Source organism: Peromyscus maniculatus, chromosome 14, assembly GCF_049852395.1.
Source record: "Peromyscus maniculatus bairdii isolate BWxNUB_F1_BW_parent chromosome 14, HU_Pman_BW_mat_3.1, whole genome shotgun sequence".
Lineage (NCBI taxonomy): Eukaryota > Metazoa > Chordata > Mammalia > Rodentia > Cricetidae > Peromyscus > Peromyscus maniculatus.
Window position 1 is genome coordinate 83095795 of NC_134865.1, and position 21923 is coordinate 83117717.

The following is a 21923-nucleotide window of genomic DNA, read 5'->3' on the forward strand; positions in this document are numbered from 1 at the left end:
GTTACATTTGTTTATGCTGCCTTTGTTACTGATGTAAAGATGTATTACATTTGTTTATGCTGCCTTTGTTACTGATGTAAAGATGTGTTACATTTGTTTTGCCTTGCGTGCCTAAGGCACCTGATTGGTCTGATAAGAAGCTGAACAGCCAATTGCCAGGCAGGAGAGGGGTAGGCGGGTTGGTGGGAAGAGAGAATGAGTAAGAGGAGAAATATAGTCAAGGGAGGAAAGGAAGAAGAGACTGATGGAGAAAGCAAGGGACACACTTGGGACCAGAAGCCAGGCAGCCACCACCCAGACATGGAGACAGCAGGAAAGTAAGATTTACAGAAAGGAGAGAGAGAGAGAGAGAGAGAGAGAGAGAGAGAGAGAGAAGAGGAAGAAAGAAAGGCCCAAGGCAAAACATAGATAAAGAGAAACAGATTAGAACAACAGCTAAGCTAAGGCTGAACATTCAAAACTAATAAGTCTCCATGTCATGATTTGGGAACTGGTTGGCAGCCTAAAAGAAAGCCTGTCACATATAAGTGAAAGGAAGTCATTAGACCTTCACCTGAGAGACCAGCCACTTTGTCCTCCATCCTCAGCTATAAGTAATTCTGCTGAGGTGGTTTGGGAAGCAGAGTTTACAGTGTGGAAGGGTACCCGGAGGGCAGCAGCATCTGTGTAGTTATGTGGAGGGCAGCATCAGTGCTGGGGTAGGACTTTTCAATGGCTGCTGTGAGGCCATCCCAAAATCTATAAACGACCCCCTCACCTGAGCTCTCTAAGTAAACCCAAATGAACTCATTAGTTCCACAGGTTGAACTTTGGTGGAATCATTGCTTTGGTCTGGTCTGTTATTGGTGCCCAATCTGAGGTTCGTAAAATTGTTTTTTTTTTTCACTGTGGGAGACTGAGGGAGTCCGGTTCCTACCTTTCCCACTTTTTCTAGGGTTCTTAGGAGGAGGAGGGAGGGATAAGAAATATTAGGTAGAAAGAGAGACCTAGCTGACGAGAAGAAAGACAGAAACACAGGATAGCTTCGGGAGGACCTGGATCAATATCCAACAGCCTCAAAGGTTTATTCAAAAGGCTTTTTATAGTCAGACGGTGGTGGCACATGCTTTTAATCCCAGCATTCGAGAGGCAGAGCCATGCAGATCTTTGTGAGTTTGAGGCCAGCCTGGTCTACAGAACGAGATCCAGGACAGTCACCAAAGCTACACAGCAAAACCCTATCTCAAAAAAAAAAAAAAAAAAAAAAGAGGCTTTTTATAACATGCCAAGGGGAGAGGCAAAAGACCTCTCCCTTGCTAGAATAAAGCACACCATACTGTCAAGTGTAGTCCCTTCTAAACACCTAGTAAACACACTTGTAACAAAATCATCTCATTATGCAGCCCTGCTGGGCAAAGCAACCGCAGATTCTCTGACCCTGAGTAAGTTCTCACTAGGAAACCTCTGTGGGCTCCCACATGTCACCTTAGGAAAATGTCATACAACAGTGAGTCACCAAGTCACAGGCCCTAGGGGATCATAGCATAGGTCTTGACAGGCTCCTGGCAGGGAAGGAAACCCTAACCCCAGGCTCTGGAGGTTCTGGAGGAAGGGCTAGCTGGCACCCAGGCTTTCCCTCACCCTGAAAGGTCTGTGGCCCTCAGAGGGGGCCTAGGAGCAGTGGCAGGATAGAGAGGCACCCCTCTGATGCCGGGTGTTCAAGACAGATCAGAAACTGACTAGCATGAGCATCTCCCCACTCCTGTGGGAGCCCATAGCAAGGCCTGGAGAATTCCACTGCATACCCCCATCTTGCAGGGGTCCAGTGACACAGGGCACATGCCTTTAATCCCAGTACTTGGGAGGCAGAGGCAGGGGGATCTCTGAGTTCAAGCCCAGCCTGGACAGCCAGGGCTACACAGAGAAACTCTGTCTTGAAAACTAAAACCAAAACCAAACAAAAAAGAGGGGCAGCAGAGAAAGCAACTTACAGTTTAAAAGTATTTGGGATCTGGGTGTGGTGGTGCATGCCTCTGATCCAAGCACTCCAGAGGCAGAGGTCCCGCATCTCGGTGAGCTGGAGGTCAGCCTGGTCTTCATAGGGCACAAACTAGGAGGAGTGGCTCACGTCTGTAATCTCAGCACTCAGGAGGTAAAGGCAGGAGGACCAGAAGTTCAAGGTCATCCTCAGCTACATACCAGTTTTGAGGCCAGCCTGAAAAGCATGAGACCCTATATATAAAAGGGAGTAGGAGCTTAGTGGCCTGTGACTGTAATTTCAGCACTCAGGAAACAGAAGCAGGAGGCTCTGGGGCAAGTTCAGGGTCAACCTGATCTTACAGCTGTCTCAAAAAAAAATATGTATGGTGTGTGTGTATGTATGTATGTATGTATGTATGTATGTGTATGTGTATGTGGTGTGTGTGTGTGTGGTGTGTATATGTGTGTGTATGTGGTGTGTGTGTGTAGTGTGTGTGTATGTGGTGCATGCATTAGAACATGCAAGTGAAAGAAAAATAGAAAAAATGATGTTTAGGTATCAAGTTGGAAAGGGGTAGATTTGTGATGGTTTGGTTATTTATTTACTTATCTTTCATCCTATCCCTAAACCTGTGATAGCCAATCTTCGTTGTCAGTTTGACTGGATTTGGAGCCACCGAGGAGACACACTTTGGGGAAGGTCTGTGAAAGTGGTTCCAGAGAGGTTTAGCTGAGGGGGAAGCTCTACCCTGAATGTGGTTGGCCCAACCCTTGGGCTAGGGTCCCCAGCTAAATAAAAGGAGGGGGGAGGCCAGGCGGGAGCCGGCCTCACCTCTGCTTCCTGAGTGCAGAACTTTAGGTACCAGGCCGAGGGGCTGTCCTTTTGCTTTCTGGGGGTGGCTGGGAGTGATGGCAGGTCTGTAGCTGGACTGGGCTGGAGAGCCTAAAGGAAGGGAGACTTGCGGCCAAGTGTCAAGTGCGGTCAGCCTAGGTGAGGGGGGTAGGGGCCTGCAGGGCCGGTGGCACTGCCCCCCCTGCTGTGTGCCACTGCTCTGCGTAGGTACCCACCGGACAGAGGGATGAATGAAGTGGGAGGCAGTGCTTCTCTGGGGTCTGGGTCCTGGGTGTGCTGCCTCCAGAACCCCAGACCAGGGCCTGAGAGCTGAGAGTTGGGAAACTGGGACGCTCTCACTGGGCTGCTGTGGTTTTATTAGGGAACTCAGCTGCTCCCTGTACAGCTGCTGCCGGGGGAGTCTGTGTAGGGAGCCACAGCTGTCCTCCTGGGTGAGGCAGGTGGTCGGGGTTGGGGGAGATGCTTGCCTTTTCTTAGAAGCGCCTTCAGGCCACCCCATGAGTTACAGCTAAGGAGGGGCCCTGGATTAGAGTCACCAAGGCCAGAGTGCCTGGTCCCCAGCACACAGATGGGGGCCCCAGTCCTGCTCACTAGCAGTGTGGTCTGGAGAAGTCGTTAGCCCTCCTTAGGTATCACACTGGACGAGCTAGGAGCAATGGGACTAACAGCCTCACACCCAGAACCAGGGAATCCAGTGGTGTAATTCTCAGGGGGGTGGAATCTGAAAGCCAGAGGCCTGGAATCCTGACATTCAAGTCTCCAAGAATAAGGGCACCCAGATGTGGAAAGGAGAGAAAGATTTTATCCTTCTTCCAGCTTTATTTCCACCGGCACCTACTGATTGAATGGTATAAGCCAAGGGGCCAGCCTGAGCTATGGGGGGGCTCTGTTTAAAAATAAAACAATTAAAAATAAGGCCAATCATGGTGGCACATGCCTTTAGTCCCAGACAGAGGCAGGTAAATCTCTTGAGCTCTAGGCCAGCCAGGTCTACAGGACAGCCAGCAGCCAGGGCTACACAGAGAAACCCTGTCTCAGAAAACAAAATTTGCAGGCAAATGGATGGAACTAGAAAATATCATCCTGAGTGAGGTAACCCAAACCCAGAAGAACAAACATGGTATGTACTCACTCATAAGTGGATTCTAGATATAAAGCAAAGAACAATCAGACTGCAACCCACAGAACCAGGGGGACCCTAGGATGACTGTGGCTTATAATAAGTTTTGGTTTTACTCAATTCCTGGGCAAGCCTCAATCAAACATTTCACTATTAGGACAAGAATTTATACTGTATCAAGCTGATAATAGAAAAATAAATAAATAAATAAAAATGAAAAAAAGAACTTATCAATAGTTTCTTTCTTGCAACATGTTTTCAAGAGTTATTCATGTAGCCTGTCATTATATATATTTATATATATTTATACATATATATAATGCTTTCATTCACACACACACACAGATTTTATTTTCTTATTTATGTATGTGTGTTCCTGTAGGTGTGTGTGTGTGTGTGTGTGTGTGTGTGTGTGTGTGTGTGTGTGTGTGTGTTATGCACAAGAGGAGGTCAGAGGAGAACCTCTGGTATAATCCTCACTTCCCACCCTGTTTGAGGCAGGGTCTCATTGCTGCTACAGCCTCAGGCTAGCTGACCTGAGGGCTGCCAGGGTATCTGTCTGCACCGCCCATCTCAGCTTGGGAAGGCTGGTTATAAGCAGGTGTGATGGTGGGTTCTGGGGATCTGAACTCAGGTCCTTATACTTGTATGACAGACACTTCAGCTGCTGCCCCCCCCCCCCCCTGGCTCCCCTGCCTGGTGACAGGGTTCTATCCCTCTGTAGTTTGTGTTTCCCTGATGACAGATGATGATGGCATTCTCTGCTTTGGAGAAATACTTGCAGGTCCCATGTTCTTTTCTTTTCTCTCCTTCCTTCTTTTCTTTCTTTCTTTCTTTCTTTTTCTTTTTTTTTTTTTTTTTTTTTTTTTTTTTTTTCGAGACAGGGTTTCTCTGTGTAGCTTTGCGCCTTTCCTGGAGCTCACTTGGTAGCCCAGGCTGGCCTCGAACTCACAGAGATCCGCCTGGCTCTGCCTCCGGAGTGCTGGGATTAAAGGCGTGCGCCACCACGCCCGGCCTTTTTTTTTTGTTTTTTGTTTTTGTTTTTGTTTTTCGAGACAGGGTTTCTCTGTGTAGCTTTTCGCCTTTCCTGGATCTCGTTCTGTAGACCAGGCTGGTCTCGAACTCACAGAGATCCGCCTGCCTCTGCCTCCCAAGTGCTGGGAGTAAAGATGTGCGCCACCACCGCCTGGCCCTTTCCTTTCTTTTTTAAGATGCCATTATTTTCCATGTTATTATCCTTTAATTTCTTTTAAAGATTTATTTATTTATTATGTACACAGAAGAGGGCGCCAGATCTCATTACAGATGGTTGTGAGCCACCATGTGGGTGCTGGGAATTGAACTCAGGACCTCTGGAAGAGCAGCCAGTGCTCTTAACCTCTGAGCCATCTCTCCAGCCCCTTATCCTTTAATTTTTACAATGATGAGTGAAAAAGATTTTATTTTTTAGTTTTACAGCAAAACTGAGTGGAAAGTACAGAGGTTTGCCATACACAGTCCCTAGCATGTTTCCAAGGGGCCCAGCAAGGGGCAGTTTGCTCTTGCTTCCTGTACATCACACATAGGTGGTATTTCTTTCTTTCCTTTTTATTGAGTATTTCATACATACATACACACATACATACATACACACATACATACACACATACATACATACACACATACATACATATATACATACACACATACATACATACATACACACATACACACATACATACACACACATATATACATATACACATACATACATACACACATACATACATACACACATACATACATACATACACACATATATATACATATACACATACATACATGCACATACATATATACATACACACATACACACACATACACACATACACATACATATATACATACACACACATACATATATATACACACATACATACACACATACATACATACACACATACATACATACACATATACATACACACGATATGTTTGGATCAAGTCCACCTCATCCCTCTACTCCAATTCCTTTTTCCTCCCTTCCTTCCTTCCCCACCCTCCTCCCTTCTGTTTTCCCGAGCTCCCTCTCCACCCCCAGCGCAGGCATCTTGTGTTCTCTGTGTCCCTTGTCTCCAGCTGAGGAAGCTTCCTCTCCAGGGCAGGGGAGGATGAGGAAATGACTGATCACCCACTGGTAAGGTAATGCCTGGTACTTCCACTCACATTTCCACAGCGAAGGGATCAGGAAGCCACATCTAGTTTCAAGATAACATGGGATTTTCTCCTGAGCCTCAGAGGAGAGGCTCTGAATGTCTGAGTGTCTCTAAGGACTCATGGGTTGAGCCCAGCTATTCCATGCAGGACTTCAGCACCTTTCCTGTGCTCAGCCACGGCAGCTGAGGAGACCATTTCTCCAACAGGGTCTCCTCGTAGGGTGTAGGGTGTTTCCTAGGATTCCTTGGGGGCCCTGCTGTCTGCTCATGACTATTTCCTAGATGAAAGGTAGGCAAATCTTTTGGAAAGGATCAGAAGATAAACATGCAGCCTCTTGGAGCCACGTGACCAGCTGTTTGACTCTGCTGTCCGTTGCAATGCAGAAGCAGCTGAGTGTGATATGTAAATGAACAGGGATGGCTGTGTGCCAATACGCTTGTATTTATAGACGCTGAAATTTGAATTATATAACTTTGTGCTACCACACCTAGCTTCCTGTGTCACAAAATATATTTTTTCCACCATTTAAGAAATGTATGGGGCTGGAGCGATGGCTCAGAGGTTAAGAGTACTGGCTGCTCTTCCAGAGGTCCTGAGTTCAATTCCCAGCAACGACATGGTGGCTCACAACCATCTGTAATGAAATCTGGTGCCCTTTTCTGGCCTGCAGTCATACATGCTGTATACATAATAAATAAATAAATCTTAAAAAAAAAAGAAAGAAATGTATGGCCAGGTATAGTAGTTCAGACCAATAATCCCAGAACTCAGGCGGCTGAGACAGGAAAATGGCCTGGCGTTCAAGGGAAGCCTGGGCTATATAACAAGATTGTATATTTTTAAAAAGCAAATATTTCCTTCTTCCTTGGTGCTACCTGTGAGGTGGCTGTCATCTCTTTTGTGGCATCATGGCTGCCCTCCAGCCTCTGGTGAAACCCAAGATAGTCAAAAAGAGGACTAAGAAATTCATCTGGTACCAGTCAGAGCGATATGCCAAAATTAAGCGAAACTGGCGGGAACCCAGAGATATTGACAACAGGGTGCAAGGAAGATTCAAGGGCCAGATCCTAATGCCCAACAGTGGTTATGGGAGCAACAAGAGAGCCAAACACAGTGGCTTCCGGGAGTTTCCGGTCCCCAATGTCAAGGAGTTGGAAGTGACAAACCTTGCTGTACTGACTTTGCTCATGTTTCCTCCAGGAACTAAAAGCCATCGCAGGAAGAGCAGCACAGCTCCCAGTCCAGGCTACACAGTGGAGAAGAGGAGTAGATGGCTTTCATGCATGTTTTATTTGTGTTTAAATAAAACCACACACACACACACACACACACATACACACACAAAAGCAAATAAACAAACAAAATGGGAAGCGCAGGGCTGAGGACATAGCTCAGTGGGTAAAGTGTCTCACTGCAGCCTTGAAGCTCTGAGTTCAAATCCTGACACCCACATTAAAACTGGGGCACAGCAGCAGGTCTCTGTAACCCCAGGACTGGGGGCATGGAGACATACCAAACCCTGAGGCTTGTTGGCCAGCCAGCTTAGCCAAATGGTAAGTGCCATTTTTTTTGAGACTCTGTCTCAAAAATATAGGTGGACAGCAATGATGATGCCTATCCTTTCTGGCTTCCACAGTGCATCCTCACATGTGAACATACACCACACACGCACATACACATATAAAAACAGAAAAGGGAAAAGCCACTCCTCCCCCGCTTTGTTTTTTTTTTTTTCGAGACATGGTTTCTCTGTGTAGTTTTGGTGCCTGTCCTAGATCTTGCTCTGTAGACCAGGCTGGCCTTGAACTCACAGAGATCCACCTGCCTCTTCCTCCCGAGTGCTGGGATTAAAGGCATGTGCCACCACCACCTGGCTGAAAAGCTATTCTTTTTTTTTTTTTTTTTTTAATGTGCATTTGTGTTTTTGCCATGGATGTGGGGGTCCCCTGAAACTGGAGTTACAGACAGGTGTGAGCCGTCATGTGGGTGCTGGGAATTGAACTCGGGTCCTCTGGAAGAAGAATCAGCGCTCTTAACCCCTGAGTCATCTCTCCAGCCCCCTGAAAAGCCATTCTTAACTGTGGCTGTTCAGACACAGGTGATGAGCTGAGCTGATCTGTGGCCTCAGCTCCTTCCCTAACATCCATGTCCCTCCTCGTCCCAAAGCCCTGTCTGCTGCCAAGCCCAACTCACCGCTTCTCACACAGCTTGAGCTCACACCAGCATGGTGTTTCTCCAGGAACAAGTCCCATCTTTCATCCCCTGGCCCTCTGCACAGGCCCTCCTACCCCTGGGCTGTCCGTTCCTTCCCACTCTCTCCTTGGAAGTGTCTCAGTCTCTTCCCTCCTCTTCTCTTGCCCTTCTGTCCTTACACCACAGCATGACACATAAAGCCACTCCTGGCCAGGGGCAGGACCCTTGGCCCCGGGCTTCCTAGTCTCAGGCCTCCAAGGTTCTAGAATCTCTGTGTGTGTGTGTGTGTGTGTGTGTGTGTGTGTGTGTGTGTGTGTGTGTGTGTACATGTGTGTTGTATAGGGCAGAGGTCAACTAATAATAAGATCTCTCTCTGGAACAACTGTCTGTAACTCCAAGATCTGATACCCTCACATAGATAAACGCAGGCAACACACCCAATGCAAATAAAAATAATTTTTTAAAAAAGGTTTTAAGGGGGCAGTAGTGGCACACGTCTTTAATCCCAGCACTCAGGAGGCAGAGGCAGGCGGATCTCTGTGAGTTCGAGGCCAGCCTGGTCTACAGAGGGAGATCCAGGACAGGCTCCAAAGCTACACAGAGAAACCCTGTCTTGAAAAATCAACAAAAAGTGTTTTACAAAGGTCTGGGGACACAGCTCAGAGATAAAGCACTTACTATCAAGTGAGAAGCCTGGATTCAATCCCCAGAAACATAAACCCCCCAAATAACGACAGCAAAACAAACCAAACAAAAAATGGTGGTAACCTGTAGCATGAATCTTAAAAGTTCTTATTAATAAAAACAAATCTGGGGGCGGTGGTGGCGCACACCTTTAATCCCAGCACTTGGGAGGCAGAGGCAGGCAGATCTCTGTGAGTTCAAGGCCAGCCTGGTCTACAGAGTGAGTTCCAGGAAAGGCGCAAAGCTACACAGAGAAACCCTGTCTTGGGGGGGGGGGGAAGCACATGAAAAACAAATCTGGGAGCCAGGTATTGGGTGAATGCTGGAAGATCAGAGAAGCAGAACAAGCCACAGCTATGTCACCTCGCCAATTCCTCAGCTGATCCTGTTTCCTCAGACTGGAAGCCTCTGTGTCCTCATCCGAATGGATCTCCACTGACTGCTGCTCAAAAGCCTAAAAGCTTAACCTCTAGTTCCTGGTCCTCACGCCTTATATACCTTTCTGCTTCCTTCCCTCACTTCCTGGGATGAAAGGCGTGAGTCACCATGCCTGGCTGTTTCCAGTGTGGCTTTAAACTCACAGAGATCTGGGTGGATCTCTGCCTCCCAAGTGATAGGATTAAAGGCTTCTGTGCCACCATTTTCTGGCCTCTATGTCTATCTAGTGGCTGTTCTGTTTCTCTGACCCCAGATAAGTTTATTAGGGTTCACAATATTTGGGGGAACACAATACCACCACAGTAACCCTTCTAAAATGTGTGATTCAGTGGCCTGAAGTCATTCCCTTGCGTACAGACCTCTGCACTCTACCCCAGCACTCTTCCTGCCCCACCAGGAAACCTATGAACCCACTACCCTTACCCTTTTCCTTCCCCCAGGGACCAGCAACCACCCTGCTACTTTCTGAGGGTTTTCCAGCCCTGGATGTCATACACAAGTAGAACGTCCCGTGTGTAACCTTCTGAGGCTAGTCTACATAGCATAACGATTTCCAGGCTCACTTACCTGGTGGCCCGTGTCATAGTGTTGATGCTCACACCATGGCCTTGAGTGTGCTAGGTTAACTATGACTAGCTGGCCCTGCTTTATTCATCATTAAAAAAAAGCCAGATGTGGTGGTGGTGGTGGCGCACACCTTTAATTCCAGCACTGGGAGGCAGAGGCAGGTGGATCTCTGAGTTTAAGGCCAGCCTGGTCTACAGAGCGAGTTCCAGGACAGCAAGGGCTACACAGAGAGACCCTATCCTGAAAAACAACATATATATACATATATCTATGCAGGTAAATACATATACATACATACTTTATATATATATAAATTAAATCATTTTTTTATTTTGTTTAATCTTTTTTGATTCATTTTTATTTTAGGTATATGAATGTTTTGCCTACATGTGTCTATGCACCAGATATGTGCAGTGCCTGCAGAAGCCAGAAGAGGGCATCAGATTCCCCAGAACTGGAGTGCCATTTTGGAGCTGGGAATAGAACTCAGGTCCTTTGAGAGAGCAGCGGGTGCTCTTGATGGCTGAATCATGTCTCCAGCCACCAATTTCATTTGATTTTTGAGACGGGGTTTTGTTGTATAATTGGGGCTGGAGCTACGTAGCTTAGATTACCCACCACACCTCTCTGTTCCTTCATTCTTTTTGTTGGTTTGCTTTTATTTTCATTTTTGTTTTTCAAGACAGGGTTTCTCTGTGTAGACCTGGCTGTCCTAGAACTTGCTCTATAGACCAGCCTGGCCTGGAACTCAGAGATCTGCCTGCCTCTGCCTCCTGAGTGCTGGGATTAAAGGCATGTGCCACCACTTCTGGCTAAGTGTTTAATGTTTATTTTAGAAAGGGCCTAATGTATCTCAAGCACACCTCAGATTCACTATAGAACTGAAGAGGACCTTGAACTTCTGATCCTCCTGCCTCTACTCCTAAGTGATGAGACTACAGTGTGGCACTATTGCTAGGATTCTGCCGCCACTCCAGCTGCATGGTCACACACGTGCAGTTCAGCAGCTAAGACAGGGCTCTTGTGTCTTTTTTTTTTTTTTTTTTTTTTTTTTTTTTTTTGGTTTTTCGAGACAGGGTTTCTCTGTGTAGCTTTGTGCCTTTCCTGGAACTCGCTTTGGAGACCAGGCTGGCCTCGAACTCACAGAGATCCGCCTGGCTCTGCCTCCTGAGTGCTGGGATTAAAGGCGTGCACCACCATCACCCAGCTGGGCTCTTGTGTCTTACATCATCAGTGTGTGCTGGTGATTGCATGCATGCAGCATGGTTGCATAATTAGCGCACGTGTGGCAAAGCTCCATAAGCCCACCAGCACACGTGCACAGGAATCCTCAAAAAGCCGGACACAGACTCCTCCCCTCTATTCTGTTCTCTCTTCCCCCAATTACCTCTGTCTCTTCTTTCTCTCTGTTCTCTGCACATGCTTCTCAGTAAAGCTCTGATACTGAGTTTTGTCATGGCTTGTGCCTCATGACCTTTCCACATGGTAGCCAGCACCACTTATCATTTTTTTTAAAGATTTATTTATTTATTATGTATACAGAAGAGAGTGCCAGATCTTGTTACAGATGGCTGTGAGCCACAATGTGGGTGCTGGGAATTGAACTCAGGACCTCTGGAAGAGCAGCCAGATCTCATTACAGATGGTTGTGAGCCACCATGTGGGTGCTGGGAATTGAACTCAGGACCTCTGGAAGAGCAGTTGGTGCTCTTAACCTCTGAGCCATCTCTCCAGCCCATCCACTTATCATTTTAAAACAACAACTATGCCTCCTGGTTCATGCAGGGCTGAGGGCCAAAGGAGGCTCCAGGTCACTGCTCATCTTGTTACCATCAGGCTGAGGGTAGGCTGGAACCCACGAGGTAGCCCAGGCTTGTCTTGAACTCCTGGTAAGCCTGCTGCTCGGCAACCTGAGTACTGGGATTACCCGTCTGAGCTATCTATCACAGCCAGCGTGTATCAGCCCTGGGACCCTGAACAAGTAATTGTCTGAGGTGGGCAATCTCTGATTCCTCAGGGTGCTCAAGCAAGGGGTCACCTTGGCGCGTCCACCCTACCCTCTGCCGAGGGAGCTGGCTCTGTGGACACGGGCCTCTCCTCAGCCCTCACAGTTGCCTCTCCCAGTTTGGTTGGTTGTCTCTTCTGCTTTATTTTCCCTTTGTAGAATTGGGCTCAAATCTGAGAAAATGGATTGACTCTATCCCACCCCCCACTGCTTCCAAAGATTCTTTCTTTCTTCCCCCCATTTCTTTTTTTAAAGACAGAGTCGCTTACAGCCTAGGTTGACCTTTAACCAAGTGCTGGGACCGTACCTGCTTCTCCTCCAGGGATTTCTAAGATTTCCTAGGCAGCACCTTGGGACAGGCCCCACCCCTTCCTCGGAGGAGCCTCAAGTCCAGGAAGCTGGCGTAAATGGAAGGCCCCAGCCTCTGCTAATGAGGGTGTGAGGTTGAGGAGCAGAAGGTCCCTGGCCCCTCCCCTCCCACTTGTTGGGGCCTACTATCAATCAGGCCTGGGAGAGAGGGCACAGACACTGAGGGGTACAGGGGGACCCCTGGGGAGGTGGTAGGAGTCCCTTTACCCTTCCTCTATCACCCCCAGCACCCCACGAGGTGCACCTTGCTGGGAGGACCCCAGATGCGTTATTTTGAGTGGGTGATCCACCTGGGAGCAAGAGAGACAGACAGAGCAACTCTGTGTGTGGGGCGGGGTGGGGTCTAGTGAGGAGAGATAAAGCAGAGCCAAGAGCCACACAAGCCTAGAGATAAGGCTGAGAATGGCGGTGGGGGAGGGGCTGAGTGACAGGAAATGGGAAGGGTCCAGGAGGAAACCTGCCCGTGATGAGGTGCACGCCACCTGGGAAGCCCTGGGGTAAGGGGTTCGAGGAATAACATGCAAAGTCTAGGCACATGCCGAGTGGGTGCACAGGGCAGCTGAGGAAGCCCAGGACAAGGATGGAGTGGGGGCTAGCCGTGGGGGGCTTGGGATTCTATCCCCAGTGCAGCAGGAAGCCCAAGGTGGCCAGCAGGGAAGGCTAAGATCCTGTCTTCCTTTCTTGTTTCCTTTTTTGAGACTGGGTCACACATAGGCCAGGCTGATCTTGAATTTATTTTTGTTATGTGTGTGAGACAGGGTTGTGGGAAAGGGAGTGGGTGGGTGAGTGAGAAAGAGGTGTGTGCAGGGCATTATTTGTATGGAGGTCAGCAGACAGCTTCTGGAGTAGGTGCTCTTTGTCCACTTTCACATGGGTGTGGGCGGGGGATCGAGCTAGGATGCCAGGACCTTGAACTTCTGATCCTCTTGCCTCCACCTCCCCAGTGCTGGGAGTGTAGGGTTGTACCACTGTGCCGTGATGTCAGGTACTGCGGATGGAATCCAGGGACTTATGGAGGCTGTGCAAGAACTCGACCAACTGGACTACATCCCCAGCCTCCACGGCCAGTCTCCTCCACCCCGGTCTTCACTCCCGGGCCTCCACTCCACAGTCTCCTCCACTCCCCAGACTCCGCTCTCAGTCTCCTCTCCCTAGTCTCCATTTCAGAGATCTTCTCTGACTATCTTGTGGAGAAGAGATGGCTCCTTGGGAGGGTGTCCCGCTGAGCCCTGGGGAAGGTCTCATCTGTCACTTCTAAACCAGGCACTTGTAAGCAAGGGGCAAAGGGAAGCTAGTCTAACTGGGCCTGCACATAGTTGGCAGTCTTGGAGAATGGGTACACACAGCTTCATCATGTTCCAGACCATGCACTATGACCTCGTCTCCACCTCCACCTGTTTGTCTTACAGGGGTGAACTAGTTTGTCTTCTTTTCTGATCCAGCAAACTCAAGGAGGGGAGGGGAGGGGAGGGGAAGGAGTTATCAATCTTGTGGACAAGGGGTGAGTCCTCAGACAGGAAACCGCAAGTTGGAAGGCAGTTTCTAGATGGAGAAAACAGCCCTCTCTGATGGTCTGAGAGCCGGCATCTGCCTGCTCTGGGCAGGCTCCTGGGAGGCCAGAGCTAGGGTCGGCATTTGTTTCCCTGGCAATGAATTTATACTCGAGTGTATTTTTTGTTCCAGCCTGACCCCTGAATAAAGCCAGCAGGGCTGAGTTAATGAGCTCTTGCTGTGTGCTGAGCCTAGGGAACTTAGTTTCTGTGCAGTGCAGAGCATCGGCCAGGCAGGATGTCACAGCCACAACCATGATCATTCCAGAAGGGATGGCTATGCAGGGGTGGAGGCCAGCAGCAGCAGCAAGGACTCCTTGCCCTCAGGAGGTAGTCTGTGAGTTGAGTCATGAGACACCATGTGGACATGTCAACTCTGGGAGAGGAACCCCACACAGCTCCAAGAGGCTCCAAACTGGGGACTCTCAAGTTAGACATGCAGTGGGGGACCATTCCTGTGGGGACCACTCTGAGGCCCAGGTTGGGACCCTTTCCTTCTTGGTCCTGGGACCCTTTCAAGGAGTCTGTAGTCCCCAAAGGCATGTACTCCAGGACCAGTTTCCTTGGGAGGCTTCTTAGAGACAGTCAGAAGGGTTCTAGGCTAGATGGTGGCCCAGGGGCTGAGGCAGCAGGTCACGAGGCCAGTCTGGGCTCTACAACGAGGTCCTATATCAAACCAACAAGAACAAACGAATAAATAAACAGGAAAGCTCCCTGGGGTGTCTGGATAAAGGGTGGGTGACTGGACAGGAAGGGACACGAGCTCATCACCTCCCTCTGAACTTTCAGGGCTGGACAGGCCTCTCTTTCCAGCTGCCACTGCTTACTGTATGGTCGGCTTTCAGAGCAGGCTTGATGGGGAGAAAGCGGGTAGGGGTCTGGCTGAAGGGGAACCCGTGGGACAAAAATGCCCGAGGGTGGCTTTCCTGGGAACATGGGTCACCTACACTGGCCCTGGTGCCCTGCCATGCCAGGGCCTTAGCAGCAGCCTTTGAGCAGCCTGGTGCAGAGAGCCAGGGCTGACACACTGAGGCTGGGGGAGGCCTGGCCCGCCCCAGCAGCTCAAGCAAAGCGCAGGATCAAGGGAAATCAAGTCTGTGAAAACTCAAAGGCTGTATGTGGGCGTGTCTTCTCCTCCTCCATCGTTCAGTCATGTGTTCTGTGTGTGTGTGTATGTCCGTGCAAGCACATGTAGGTCAGAGGACAACCTCCCATGCCATTTCTCAGGCGATGACTACTTTCTTTTCTTTTTTTTTGGAGACAGCCTCTATGTAGCCCTGGCTCCTGAGTGGTAAGATTACAGGTATGTGCTACCATGCCAGCTTTAGTCAGTGCTAGGACTGAAACCCAGAGCTTTGTGCAGGATGAACAAGTACTCTCCCAACTGAGATACATCTTCAGCTTTATTCTCCCTTCTTCTTCTTCTTCTTCTTCTTCTTCTTCTTCTTCTTCTTCTTCTTCTTCTTCTTCTTCTTCTTCTTCTTCTTGTTTGAGACAGGGTTTCTCTGTGTAGCTTTGCACCTTTCCTGGAACTCACTCTGTAGCCCAGGCCGGCCTCGAACTCACAGAGATCCACCTGCCTCTGCCTCCCGAGTGCTGGGATTAAAGGCGTGCGCCACCACCGCCCTGCTGCTTCTTAGTATATTCATAGAGTTAAGTAACCATCCCCATAATCAATAATAGAACAGTCCATTACCTCAAAAACAAACCCAAGGGCTGACAAGATGGCTCAGCAGGTAAAAGCTGTTGCCTTGAAAGATGCCGGGAGATCAATCCCTGGAAGCTGCTGTGGAAGGAGAGAAACCGGCTCCTGAAAGTTGTCTTCCACGGGTGCACTATGGCATGTGCACGCCTGTGTGGTGAGTGAGGAGAAGCCCTAGGAAGCAACAAGGAGTTGCCTATGGAGTGAGACCCTGGGTTTGACCAAATTGGTGGCCATAACCCAACGCCCCTCTCCTCCAACCTGAGAACCACTAGTCCACCTCTGTACACATCAGCCTGTCCCAGACTTCTGGACTCACACGGAAGCATCCCATCCCAAGGCTTTTGTGAGTGACTCCTTTCACTTCCTGAGATGTTTCCCAGTGGGGCGATGGCCTCCATTCCTTTCTATGGCTGGATTGTATCCCAGTGTGTGAACAAACCACATTTAACCACTCATCATACGGCAGTGATTGTGCTTTTGACTTTGTGGCTCTTATGAATGGTACTTCTAAGAACACATGCACACTTGCTTCCATATGGACATGCTTTCAGTCCTCTGGGGCAGATATGTCAGAGTGGGGTTTATGGGTGGCCTGGCAGCTCCGTGTTTAACTTTCTGAGAATCTGCCGAAGTGTTTCCCGAGGCAGATGTGCCATTTTACATCCTCACTCGCAGAGGGTTCGGATTTCTGCATGTTTTCACGGCAGTTGTTGCTGTCCGTCTTTCTGGTAACAACTGTCATAGCAGGGATGACGTGGCTGCTCATTGTGGGGTGGGTTTTAGTTTTTGCAGCACCGGGGACTGAAGCCAGGGCCTTGTTCGTGCCAGGTAAGCACTCCAACCCTGGGCTGCTGTAAGTTTAAAGCCAGCCTGAGCTACATAATTTCCAGGACAATCTGATGCACAAAGACTTCTAGGCCAGCCTGCAAAGTAAGACTCTGCCTCAAAAAAACCAACATATACATACATATATGTGTATACATGATATATATCATACACATATATCATATACACACATCATATATATATATATATATATAACCTATGACATGAAGCTGTGCTCCTAGGTTTCCTTAAGGTTTATGGTTTTAGTTCCTGTAATTAGTCTGGGATTCCCTTCACTTGCTGAGTTGTTAGCATGTTAAGCAACAAGCCAGAGGCAGCTCTTGGATCTCTTGTAACTTTGAAGATGAGTACACACGCTCTTCTAAGATACTGCCAGGGTAGTGTGAGGAGTAGCACAGGTCACAGGCTCCTGGGCATTGCTAAACTGTCCACATTCTGGAACTCCTCTCCCAGCTTCGTGGGCTCCTGGATTCTCTCCATTCAGCTCAGATTTAAAATCCCTTGGATGGCTAAAAGTCTCAGTTTCTAAACTTTTTTTTATTGATTAATTTATTTTTTTGGTTGCTTGATTCCTCCCAAGAGGGGCTCCAGGGCTCCTCCCCCCCCGCCCCCCAGCTCTGGCTACTGTCTGTCTCCATCTTTGTAGCAGCTATTCTTTGCCAAGTAGAATGTTCTAATAATGAGTCATCTAAACTAATAAAGTATCAACAGGAACCATCAACATTTTATTATTTATTTATCTGATTGTTTTGAGGTTGGCCTCAAACTCTCAAAGCTGAGCTTGAACCCTTGACCCCCTGCCTCTACTTCCTGAGTTGCTGTGGTTACAGGTGTGTGCAGCTACGCCTGGTTTATGTAACGCAGGGGAAACGAACCCTGAGCTTCCCACGTGCTAGGCTAGGCGAGAACTCTCCCAATTGGGTTATAGCCCTAGTCTGCAACATTGTATTTCTTAAGAATCAAGACAAGGAATTTCCCATGTATCCTTGCTGCTGGCCCCAGCCTTCCCCTCATGGCTCCACAGCTCCGTGGCTTAGATGTGTCCTTTTTCCACTACCCATTAAATCCATGACTTCAGGCAAACCAGTTCACCTCTCAGTGCCTCAGTTTCCTTTTCTGCTATGCTGAGATGATGACATAATTGTATTTACTGAGGGGTTATTAAAAGGGCTCTTGATTTCAATGCTAAAACCAGAACTCTATACACAGATACTTATTATGATTCTGTTTAGGGGAAGCTAGCTTTTTGACTGCATGCTCTAGTCATTTGTATCATTCAGGACTCTAGGGTTGTAACAGAAATCCAAATCAATCAATTTAAAGGCTAGGATTTCATGCCTGCAATATAGGATGAAGTAGGCAGAGTTCAGACGGGTCTCAGGTTCCTTCCGCCTAAGCTCACCCTCCATTTTGAGTGATGGAGGGATAGGGAAGGAGTTCCTAGAGAAGAGAGCACATTGGGGTGAGTGAGGCAGGATTTCCTAGGTGTTATCACAGGAGCTGAGAACCCTGGAATCCTGGCCTGCCTCACTCAGCTTGGCCTGCCCTAGAGGCTCTGGCCTCCTCCTCTTAGGTCCTGACCCCAGGCAGGATGCCTTCTAAGAAAAGTTCTAGCAAGGGTGGTGGCTGTCCTGGCTGGGTCATACGCCTATGCCTGAGCCATCCACTCCTGGATAGGGGATCAGGGACATTTTAATGTCACCCAATTCTGAGTCACAAGTAGGTCAGGAATTCCGGATTCCAGGAGCCAACCAATTGGAAGAGGATGTTGGGGGAGGGGGTGGGGTAGGCCCTGGAAGAATGCTAGACTAACAGTAAGATGTTCCCCATATAGCCAACATCCCAGTTGGGCTTCACCTGTTCCAGGGGATCCCCTTTCCCCTCTGGAATTTGCTTCAGCTCTGTGTACCCACAGTAGCTTGTACTCCGTATCACCCTTCCCTTAACATCTAAAGAGCACCTACCATACTACAGGCAGAGAGGAGGAAGGCACAGACCAGGCACCGCGGAAATGACAGGTTCGAAGGAAGGGGCGGAGCTACAGGAGACTGACAGGGAGTGGTTTGTGAGGTACAACAAGAGAGAGTGAGGCCGTCCCCGGAGACCACGGAGTTTCTGGGAGGAATGGTCTGCTCAGGTGCTTCTGGAAGGCTCATGCTACCAGGAACTGGCTTCTGCGCAGGGAGGCAGGGGTGGAGACAGGATCCTTGGCGGGGGGGGGGGGGGGGGGGAAGACCGTGGTGGGAGGGAGTGGAGAGGGCAAGTGTGGACTAGCTTCTGAGGAGTGTGTTGGCCAGGGCCTAGAGAAGTGGAGCCAAGGCTGGGGGGGCCTAGGAAGCCCGTCTCTTTTGAGAATCCTGGTCCAGTGTGAACCTGGAGTGGCACTGAAGGCCTGGAGGCAGTGTATGGAAGACAGCAGGCAGGGGTGCGGCGAGCGTCTGAGGAGGGAGTGTGCAAGATGGGGGCGTGTGTCAGGTCGGGGACTCCAGGAGCACGCCTGCCTGCCTGCCTGAGGGCCTCAGCTTTTCTCAAGGCATCAGGTGGATCTCGGCCTAGGAGCTTGGGAACAGCGGCTGTGGAGGTGTGAGGAGAGGGGGTTGAAGTTGTTCTGGACGCTGACTCAGGAGGGCCACTAGTGTGTGGAGTATCATTTATAATACGTGGTTGTACAGTCCCCATCATGGAGTTAGGTGTGGACACCACCCCAACAGCACTAAGAAAGAGGGTCTCCTTCATTCAGGCTGAGGGCTTCTTATGGCAGAGGAAGGGACCACAAGGCTGGAGGAGATGAAGTGGTAGTCATGGCGACTCATGCCTCTACTGCCAGCACTGAGGAGGCAGAGGCCAGCCAGGCCTAATACTGAGACCCTAAGAAAAATATAAACAAACCCCCAAAAGCCAGCCAGTGTTGTTACCTGGTTTTTATGAATGAGGAAGCCAACAGGTTGCAGGCCAGTTGGTATCCATGTGGCTTTGTGGTCAAACTAGAGCAGTGTGTGTGTGTTGGGGGGCATAGTTGTTGAAAAACAACAACAACCAAGCAGGCATGGTGGCTTTTATTTTCACACCACTCACTTGGTGGAGGAAGCGGAAGGCTTGCTCTAAGTTTGAGGTTAGCCCTAGCTACAATATGAGACCTTGTCTCAAAATTCCAACCATAGCTGGCGGTGGTGGTGCACATCTTTAGGGAGGCAGAGGCAGACGGATCTCTGTGAGTTCGAGGCCAGCCTGGCCTATAGAGTGAGTTCCAGGACAGCCAGGGCTACACAGAGAAACCCTGTCCTGGGAAAACAAACAAACAAACAAACAAACAACAACAACAACAACAAAAACCAACAACCATGGGGCTGGAGAGGTGGCCTAGTGGTTAAGATGGTGTACTGCGCCAGGCCGTGGTGGCACACGCCTTTAATCCCAGCACTTGAGAGGCAGAGGCAGGCGGATCTCAGTGAGTTCAAGGCCAGCCTGTTCTACAGAGTGAGTTCCAGGACAGCCAGGACTGTTTCACAGAGAAACCCTGCCTCGAAAAACCAAAACCAAAAAAAAAAAGATGGTGTATTGCTACTCTTGCAGATGACCCCAGTTTGCTTCTTAGAACCCAGGCGGGACAGTTCACAAGCTTCTGTAACTCCAGCTCCAGGAGCCCCAATGCATTCTTCTGACCTCTGCAGGTACCTGCCCATATGTGCTGTTCTCTCTCTCACACATACATATAACTATAAATAATAACATCTTTAAAAAAAAAAAACACAGGCTGGAGAGATGGCTCAGTGGTTAAGAGCACTGACTGCTCTTCCAAGAGGATCCCGGGTTCAATTCCCAGCACCCACATGGCTGTTCTCAACTCCCTGTAATTCCAGTTCCAAGGGACCTGACACCCATGACAAAACACCAATGCACATAAAAAAAACAAACAAAAACAAAACAACACTAAATTAAGCTGGGTATGGCAACACATGCCTGTAATCCCAGTACTTGGGAGGCAGATGCAGAGGGATCAGGGGTTGAAGGTCATCCTCAGATATAGGGAGTTCAAGACCTGCCTGGGTTAAAGGAGAACCTGTCTCAGGCAGGGCAGTGGTGCACGCCTTTAATTCCAGCATTTGGGAGGCAGAGGCAGGGGGAGCTCTGAGTTAGAGGCCAGCCTGGGCTACAGAATGAGCTCCAGGACAGGCTCCAAAGCTATACAGAAAAATCCTGTCCAAAACAAAACCAAAACCAACCAACCAAACAAACAAACAAAAAGAAAAAAGAAAAAGAAGAACCTGTCTCAACAAAATCCAATAAACCAACCCATTGAATAACCAATTGGAAAGTTCACTGAGGCACCCAGTTACAATCTAGCAAGATTTCGGGGCTGACTGGTAGGGTGGGGTAGGGAGTAGAGGAGAGTTCAAATAAACCCACGAATCTCAGCTTCCTTCTTCCCAACCCATCCTTCTTTCAATGGTGGAGTCGGGGAGGGCGCCCTGGATCGAGGCCTAGACTAGGGTGAGGCAGGCAAGGTGCCCTGGGTGCAACATAGTAGCTGAGCGCTGAGAGCCGTGGGTCACCCCTGGTTCCCACCTCTGGTTTTGCAGATATCTCGGGGCTCAAGCCTGCAGTGCCCTGCGTTCTCTCAGTAGAGGGGTGTCCTTCAGAGAGCAGGCCAAGAGCAAGCCCAGGAACTTGGTGGGGGCAGGGATCTGCTACCGGCAGGCTCTGGGCCCTTGTTCTTAAAGGCTACTTAGAAGTGAACCTAGTCACTTCAGCGAAGTTTAAAATGATGATTCGCGCTGCAGAAAACGTGGACGAGAAAACCCTGCTTATTTATTCAGGCTTTAAAACCATAAAACTCTCGTTTTCTCCCTGTAGCTATTTATATCCTGAGCGGGTGTAAAAACTGTCCCCATATGAAGCCCAGGTCTGAAGTAACTTAAACGAAAAAATAGCCATCTCCTGTTTTTTTTTGTGTTTCTTCTTTCTTTTTTTAAAAAAGGAAATGGTTTCACGTATAGTCCCCAGGTCTGGCTAGCTGCTGGCGCGGGGGGTGGGGCAGCCCACCCAGCCCCACAGGCAGCTGTCAGGCAGTGACGGCCCCTTGCTGATCACTCCAGGGACAAGGACGCCCGAGGCTGGGTGTCACCGACTCCTACGCCTTCAGGCCCTCGGCCCTGCGGGGTGGGGGAAGGGCCCGGGTCTCGGGAAGTGACCCTCCCCCCGCGCCGAGCTGGGGACCCAAGCCCCTTCCTTTCTCCCCCCCCCACACACCGCGGTGGGGCCCCCAGCCGGTCTCAGTCCTGCCGTCACCCCGGGCTCCCCGCACCCCGACGGCTTCGAGGCCCTCCCCGGCCGATCGTCCCGACTCCTCCCGCTGCCCCTCAGGCGATGCGGGGACCCGGTGGCCCCCAACCCAATTAGCGGGGAGCGCCATGGACTCCTAGCACAACTGCTTTCCT